We start from the raw sequence: 9,010 nt of genomic DNA, 5'->3' as shown, positions 1-9,010 counted from the left end.
ACTCAGGAACTGATACATAAACTGAATTTTCAATAAAAGAATATTATCGACACTACAGTGACATCTGGATTCATATTTGCAGTGTTTATATTATAACTGAGACAAGAGAGCAGCCAATCCAGGTCAAGCTTAACAATAATAAATATGGATCCCTAAGACAAAAATACATATTCATACACATATGATGGAGCACGTTTTTATAATTCTGAGTCTGCTTGGTGTCCGAGGGATGAGGAACATGAAGTTTCCTAACTTTTTTTTTTGTAAGCACAAAGGAACCTCATACTCATAAAAGATGTATCTGCAAATTGAAGCATACAAACGAGAGGTGACAGCGTGAAATACACTTGAAGTGAAGCAGAAGTCTGGTAGGTTTTATATTTCAGCCACAGTTTTCTTTGCCTAAGAAGCCTGAAGGAGAGAACAGCTGATTCTTGCTCATTTGTAAAATCAGGAAATATGAAGTGATATTCACCAGGTGTTCAGATGGTCACGGCTCACCGGCTAATCCATCACACAGGCGGTGAGGAAATAAATTCAGCTGTTAGCAGCCCGGACGCGTCGCTCATCACACTTTTCACACCTCGTGAATGTGTCAGTGAGTAATCATACAGGCATTTTTCTTCTTAAACAGACTCCATTTATACTTTCACTGTTTGGATTTCAACATTCATCATGATGAATTTTCAGTAGCAGCAGATAATACACTCCACATCATTTATGAACGTATAATAAGCAATATCTTCTATCCGCTGTCCTTCCTTTACCCCTGCTAGAAGAATTACATCATTCTGGTTCATCTGACAGAAATCCTGCAGTTTTAGTAAGAAGCACTCATGTTTGGCACTGCGATTATTACTGTGCATCTACAGCAACAAGCTTTTTTTGTCTCAGGTTTCATCTTGCAGACCTGAAGACACGACTCAGGGCTAAAAAAAAACAAACATACAACCTCCTGTTCATCTGTATTTTAATTTATAGTTAATCTCCTGATAAAAAAACAAGGTTAACTTTAACCTGGTCTGTATCAATGGAATGAAATGAGATTTTAATCCAGGTGTGTGCATGAATAATACAGCAGTTCACGTTATTGTAGACTGTCATTATTACAGAAAAGCACAATTTCCATCATCATCATGTGTACAAAATAGAGACTGAGGTGCCTCCAACTGAATATCAAAGCACAAAAGTTAGATTGTTACTTTTTCTTTTTTCTTTAGAAATAAATCAGTAAATAACTAGTAAATACGTTTTTTTTATTTGTAGCAGACGTAAAAAACAATTACAAAGTGTTTCATACAGTCAAACTGAAACCAACAACAATTAAAAAAAATGAAAAACTGTGCAGGAAATTAAAAGGTATGAAATTCAAGTTACATTTCTCTGTTTTTATCTTCTGAATTAGATTCTAAACACACAAATTTTACTGTATGACTTGTTTTTCTTTAACTCTTTAACAAGCAGCGGCCTGCTGATGATCCAGTTATTACAAACTCAACATCGTTTAAAACCAAAGATACCAAACACATCTGTCAAATAAAGCTGCGGGAAACATGTATAAAAAGATGCACAAAGACATCTGGAATATTTCTATTTGATGACATTTCAGTGTCTGATTTGATACTTCAGACAGTGAGAAACACGGTGATGTCAACAGGCTGCTGAACAGGAAACAAAGAGGAAAAACTGTTAGTTTTATGAGGTTTTAAGAAGCTGAACAGGAACTGATTGTTGTTCTGATCTTCCTCCTGTTTGATTTGCTCAATATTACTTATTTTGTATACATATTTTCAGGTGTCTATTATATTCTATGGAGCTTGAGATGTACTGTTTGTCTAATTTTGTGTTTATGAATTGACTTCATCTTTCAATTGGTTGTTGCAGCTCATGGCTCAAACACAAAGATGTTGTTTCATATTGTGAGTTTAGAAGATAAAGGATCAAAATGTTGCTTTTTAATAAGGTCAGTTTGTTGGAGCTCAACTCTTCTTTTGCAAAACCAAATTAGAGTAAGTCAATTAAGTAAAATAAAGTGAAAACATGTCTTCCTCTCCTTCCAGCATCTGTATCTTCTCCACTCCTCTAATCCCTCCATCCTCTTCTCATGCTCTTCTCATCCTCTTCATCCTCTCCATCACCTCCTTCCTGTCCTCCCTCCATCTGCTCCTCTCTCCTCTCTCCGTCACCGTCCCCTCTTCAGATTTTTCTCATCTGCGGTGAATCAGGAGAGGATCATCACGCTCTGCGCGAGTCCTTCACGCTGCCGTTTGGGATCTGATGAGCGACGAGGTGGATGTTCAAGAGAACGCGGGATGGAGGGGGGAAATTGTGATGCTGTCGGGAACCTGTGCCAATTTCCAGCAGCGCTTGCCACTCATTTTTCCACTTCAACGCTCTTCAAATGGTTGATGTTCTCCAGAGGCGAGGGCTTCTTCTTCTTCTTCTTCTTCTTCAAAAATTGAGATCCAGTGTCGCCGACCAGGTATAAAAAAGAGCTTCACGCCTCTGGGAACGCAGCTAAGCCGCTGCATATTTAAATGAAACGAAATATCAAACATGTATATCCATACGTGGGGAAAATCGGTTTTCCTCCAGTTTGAGGATGTGTGAAGTTTCTGCGTGAAGTCCCGATACTTCAATCATCTTCTCGAAGTGGGTCACCTGGAAACAGCGATGATATGAAGAGACGTTTACCTGCCAGTCTAATCTCATGTCACAGAGACATAAATCACATGAGGAAGGAGGGGTGTTGGCACGATGAGCGTCGATGTCATTACTCTCAGGAGTTCAGCTTTGAGTGGATGTTTTTTTCTTTAACTCTATATAAAGAAAATTCAACCAAGTTAATCCATAAACAAGAACCGACGCGTAACATGTATCTGTCACACGGAGCGTGACGTGACAGTGAACTGGAAGGAAACCAAAGACGCATATATTCTGCTCTGTAGTTACATTCATCACAAAAATCATATTAGTTATAGTGTAAGTGTTTGCCTTCTTTAAGGAGTCTGCGCATTAAAGGACTAAAACCAGCCGTTAATTCATCTACTAACAAGTATTATGTGTGTATCCAGAGCCTGATATATCTTATAACTCTGTGCCGTAGACCTGTGTTGTCCAAAAATGATTAAAAAAAAAACATCAATGAGCAGAATGAGGGATGTGCAGAAAGCCCAGTATTTGTATTTGTATCTGTATTTGTTGAGGCAGCAAAATTATTTGTATTTGTATTCAAATAAAAGCGGAAAGAGGCTTAAAAATCCTGTTTTTGTTTTTATTACGCAACCTCTAACTACAAATATTTTTCAAAATATTTGTATGAAACAAATATTAGTAAAAAAAAAAAAAAAAACACATTATTTGTGCTTTGCCGAATAATGTATTTGTATTCAGGTACACCCCTATGAGCTACACTGTTTTCTTGGGAAATTAAGGATTATTCAAGTTTGACCTATAAATAATGTGGTTTAGATAAACAACTTGTTTGATCATCTGACTGTTCTCGTTGCTTCTCCAGACTTACAGCAATGTCACCGTGTTGCCAGATCTCAGCAATTTCTATGATAATTGATAGAAATGATGGGAAAAACTGCAAAAAATAGGACTAGGGTTGTAATAACCAGATTATACCTCGATGATGTGTGCATGAGAGTGTGTAAAACATGTCTGCGTGTGTGTGTGTGTGTGTAAGTAAACCTGTGCTATAGTTGGACACTCTGGCCTGCTCTCATATAGCCTACAGCTAAAATTACACACAACCCTACAGATTAAACTCTGTAATCCTCCCGCCACTCATCTCAAATTCTGACCAAACTTGGCCTGAGGTTTGTCACTAAACCAGGTGTTTCCGTATATATATTTATATCCTCCCTGCTCTTTCCTCTCACTCTCTGCAAATTCAAAATGCATGTTTGCTTGTGATAAGGAAAACAAATGTTCCCTGCAGTAATACGGGGAGTAATTGAATTGACAACATAGCAGGGTCTTATCTGGCGGGTTTCTCCAGGCGTAGCAGAGGAGAGACGTGCAGAGTGAGCTCATGATGGTAGGAAACGCCCGTGGGCCACCAATGAGCTCTTGACCCCTGCTGCTCACTGGAGCACATCCTAACACACAGCATGGAGAAGGGTTATATAAATGAGGTGAGTGTGTGTGTGTGCGTGTGTGTCTGCAGGGCATTGATGTGTCTGTGAAGGCATCTCGTTATAGCTGCCAAACGCGTGTTGCTGCAAGGTTGCGGCGTTGCGCTCGCACACACTGATGAGGACATGCTTCCACATGGAGACGGGATCAAACCGAGGGTCACGATTGGGCGACAAAGGCCGCTCACGACTGCAGCTGCCACACACACACACACACACACACACACACACACAGATAGTGAGGCAGTGTGTGTGTGAACTTTAACCCTGTCAGATTGCCATGGCAATGATGGTTTGATCTCGCCACTGTGCTTTGTTCTGACCGAGCTAATTGCTGCGAGTGGCATATAAAACAGATGTGTGCTTCATTATATCTGAGGCTGCTGAGGGAGCAAGTATAAAGCCTTCTGTCCAACAAAACTGCACTGCACTCAGCACTGAAAAAAAGGATGCGATGTCACAGCTCTGATGTGGGTGATGAATAAATACTGAGTAGAGTGTAAACAGTTGTATGAAAGCAGCTCATTTCCTGGTGGTGTAATATCATATGAGATAAAAACATGCCACTTCTCCATATCCAAATAGAGTTCAAGGTACAGTTTGAAGCTAAAAAACTGACCCCGTGATTCTACACAAACAGGCTGTGAAAAGCACTCTGCGAGCATCAATAGATCCTTTTCACAGCCGATACATTTACCTTTCAATGCAGGAAAAACACAAGTGTAAATAATAACGATTACAACAGCGCCATTCAATTAATTGTCCAAGCAAACTATGTCATTGAGTGAGTGTGAGTGAGTGTGAGTACTTTATTGTTGAGGTGGCAGTGGGTGGTGATGTTGTACTGGAGTGCATTATATGGAAAATTGATCCTTATATTTCAGATTGCGTTATTGCCCCCCAGGTGGACAAAATATTAGGAACACTTTTCAATATATTGCACTTATACAGCTAGTACAAATATGTTGTATAACGTAGTTCACCACAACCTCAGTAATAAACATAAAGTAGAATTATCACATTTCTGATAATATCAACAAAAAGTGAGAATGTGTAAGCTTCATAAAAGTATAATTTATAACAGAGCTGTTGTATTGGATCACATTAGATTGCACAGGTGTTCCTAATAAAGTGCTTGGTGACTTTATGTATATATGAAGACATTAGGGATGTGCAGAGATCCCAGTATTTGTATTTGTATCTGTATTTGTTGAGGCAGCAAAATTATTTGTATTTGTTTTTGTATTCGAATAAAAATGGGAAGAGGCTTAAAAATCCTGTTTTTGTTTTTATGACACTTTTAATTTTAGAAAATTCAAGTGTTACAACAAGTGTTCATGAATAAACTACCTTACGAAGGAGGTCCCCACACCAGGTCTTGAACTGGAGTCTCCCAGATCATAGACGACTGCGCTGACTACTGAGCTAAAACTTTACTCATCGCCTCATTGCAGACAGACCTCTACCTATTTATACACCCATAACACAGAGACAGCACAGCGTGTAATGTGTAGGGAGGAACTTCAAAGGCAATTATTGCTTTGCACTTTTCATTTATTGCTTATTTTTTACAACCTAATTTTGTGGAAAGGAGAAGAGGAACAACAGGTTATGGAGAGTCCGTTGTAAGCACTTTGCTAGTGTCAGTAGCTCAGCTTTATCTCTGGTGAACACCCCCAACAAATAACTTTTTGTTTATTTGTATGAAACAAATATTCATATAAATCCCACTATTTGTGCTTTGCCGAATAATGTATTTGTATTCGGGCACACTGCTAGTAGACATATCAAAGCTAGCTAACATTTTTTCTCAATGACCACACATTGTCAAAATACTCACACAGAGCAAAAGAGTCCATTTCAGTGTTTTAATAATTTCAACATCTTCCATAAGAAAATAATCATTCTACAACTGTTTTGGGTTTTTTTGAAGAAAATAATCATTTTTAGTTTTATTGAACAACTTCTTTCTGGAGTTATAATACAAAGCACAATACAAAACAAAACTCATTTCATTTTCTACTTTTTTAACACACATACATGACAAAGCTGATCCTGTTCTCCAGCACCAACATAACATCCTGTTTCCAAATGTAATGGTGAGATACCTTCTTTTTAAAGTTTGAGCTCCCGTCTGCACTGACATTACAGGATGCAGAAAACTTCCATTCATTTGCCAAAACTAAATAATTAGAAATTCTAGTTTAGTTACATCATCACACATTTTCCTAAAAATATGTTGAATGAGTTCATGTGTTCATTCTTCCTCTCTTCCGTCATCTCTCCCTTCATCCGCCCTCAGTGTGCTGTCTGGCTGGAGAGATCAATACACCACTAGTTAACACTCAAACACTACTAATTACACACCAAGTGAGAGGTATAAGTTACAATGTTTGTCTTCGTAATGCAGCTGCAAGCTACTCAGTGACATAAAATGCTCTTGTTTACTTTCTGCATCTAAATAATGCAGGTTTGTCAGGACATATTAAATCTAAGTCCTTGATTTTGTAATTGTGAACGGGCTCCCATCTCCATGTGAATGTTTTTTCTCAACTCATTCCCCAGTTAAGTTTCAGACCCTGATATATATTTATCTAAAAGCAGAAAGACCTGCAGCGATTGTTAATAGTTTTAAAAGACAAAATATCTGTTATGTCACAGCAGTGGAAATAGTCCTGCAGCAGAAATGTTAACCTGACACTCACCCCTCCCCTTCATCAGGATGGGATGTTCTTCATGCCTCCCAGCCAGTGTTGTCATGGTGCCAGCACGCCGCCTCCATTTAAACGATGAGACGAGACACAGAGGACCAGGCGGGTTTACATAACAGCCGCTCTGCTCAGGAGAGAGAGCACAGAGGGAAATTTAGGAATTAAATGAAACTTAGAATAAGAAAGAATTTAAGGAAACATACGCTAAAGAGTTGATGCGGGCTGAACAGAAAATAATAAAGTTTATTTACAAGGCATTTAACTTATTTAAATAATGTTATGTTTGTTAATAAAAGACTTAATGGTAATATTAGTTTCATTTAGAAACTGTGGGTGAATAATACATAAAGGTTGAAATTAGGTCATCAAAACATCCAGAAAAGACGTTTTCAACTGTCACTTTTCACCCAAATCTGAATGTTGTTCAGACATGAGGCAAAGTCGTCTTCTCAACTACATGGTGCTGGTTGGGTCTGAACTCACCAGAATCTCTGTTATTTCCCTCCAGTCTGTCTTCTTTCTTCTCATCTCTGTATGTTTATGAAACAGATTCATAAATTCCCGGGACACGTGTGAATTTTCAATCTTTCAACTCCATTCGATAATTGACTTTACATGCAGTTGCTTCACTCACTTTGTATGTTCCCCATAGACTGTATAAAAATATGGACGTAGTTGCCGTGACGTCACTCGTTGGTTTCTGAAGAGCGGTTTTGAAGCTCAAAGTGAGCCGCTCCGGCCGTCGCCATCTTGACAGTGTGTGACGCTGCCTAACTCCCAGCCAATCAAAAATGGGCAAAGAGGCGGGCCGAATGGCTGAAACAAGCCACCTAGCGGCTGGCAGACCTGTCACTCAAAGCAGCCATGTCCTTCATTATGCATAATTTTATGGCTTAATGAAATTTAAATGGGTGAGTTATAAAAAAATTCACCCCCGTACAGTTGTCATGAAAGGAGAAATTAGCTACAGAGACCAAAACTGTTTTTTGTACCAGGCTGTAAACATGTTTATTTCTGCAGTAAAGTTGGGCATTTTAACATGGGGGTCTATGGGGATTGACTCGCTTTTGGAGCCTCAAGTGGCCATTCAAGGAACTGCAGTTTTTGGCACTTCCGCATTGGCTTTGTTTTTGAGCCCCGGAGGTTGCCGCTTGATGCTCCCTGCAAGTCAAAGTCAGGGCTTCAGCCTGCTCTGAACATGTTGTTTGCGATTTCACCTCTGCTTCCTCCTCGTGATGACATCAGATTGTTCGAGCATGCCACAAATGGCCATCTGTTATGTAATCTTTGTTGCTAAGGTTGTTCTACAGGCTGTTCACGTTGTCTACTTGTATATGTTGCATCCGATTCAGACTACAGGGTCTGCTGAAGGCTAGCCAATCAGAACAGAGTGGAGCTCATCAGGAGGGCGGGACCTTAAAGAGACAGGAATTAAAACGGCCTGTTTCAGACAGAGGCTGAACTGAGGGGCTGCATTAAAGGGCCACGATAAGACAAATAAGTATTCTTTTTTAAAATCATGTAAAGATATTCCAGTAGAGCCCCAGAATATAAATATAGACCTTTAAATGTGCCGAATATGTCCCCTTTAAGTTAATATGTTAGTATTGTTTCTGTTCACAGAGCCAAACTGAAGACAGTCTTGAACCAGACATACCATTAGACCCCTACATAATATTCATCTTATATGATTCTGAGTAAATCGTGTAATAAAATGGATTTTCCAAAATGTTGTAATATTGCACAAATGCACAAGTATTGTATGAAAACAGACAGTCATCCACTATGATGGGAGACAAACACTGATCATTCAGCCATGATGTGTACTCTGTCCTGACAGCATACAGCAAACATCCAGTCATGCTTCTTTGGGAAAACTGCAGTGTGTACACAGATTATTTGCATGCGCGAGTAATTGCACACTCTCAGTGTGATAGAAGATGATGATGCCTGTATTATCTGACACATTCAATCTGGGACAACTAGCCTCCATCTCCTCTGGGAAGTCACACTTTTTCCTTATAAAGACCGTCTTCCCTCTGATTGGCCCGTTCCCAGGGGTGCCGCCAGGGATTTTGAGCCTCATGAAAAGACATCACACTGGGCCCCACCACAACACCACCTCAGGCTACACCAACCCTGCACCACACCTCCAGA

The 9,010-nt window shown here is 39.4% G+C and overlaps 1 long non-coding RNA gene across 1 annotated transcript; it reads right to left on the bottom strand.

Moving 5' to 3' along the window:
• Positions 1 to 6,077: 6,077 nt before the first annotated feature.
• Positions 6,078 to 7,373, bottom strand: LOC121900775. The gene is made up of 3 exons (XR_006097073.1): positions 7,337 to 7,373; positions 6,848 to 6,977; positions 6,078 to 6,456 (listed from the first exon to the last, which is right to left on the bottom strand). It is a non-coding gene; the product is annotated as an uncharacterized LOC121900775 (long non-coding RNA).
• Between the last annotated feature and the right edge of the window lie 1,637 nt (positions 7,374 to 9,010).

This window comes from Thunnus maccoyii, chromosome 7 (genome assembly GCF_910596095.1).
Source record: "Thunnus maccoyii chromosome 7, fThuMac1.1, whole genome shotgun sequence".
NCBI lineage: Eukaryota > Metazoa > Chordata > Actinopteri > Scombriformes > Scombridae > Thunnus > Thunnus maccoyii.
This window is presented reverse-complemented; position numbering and strand designations above follow the sequence as displayed.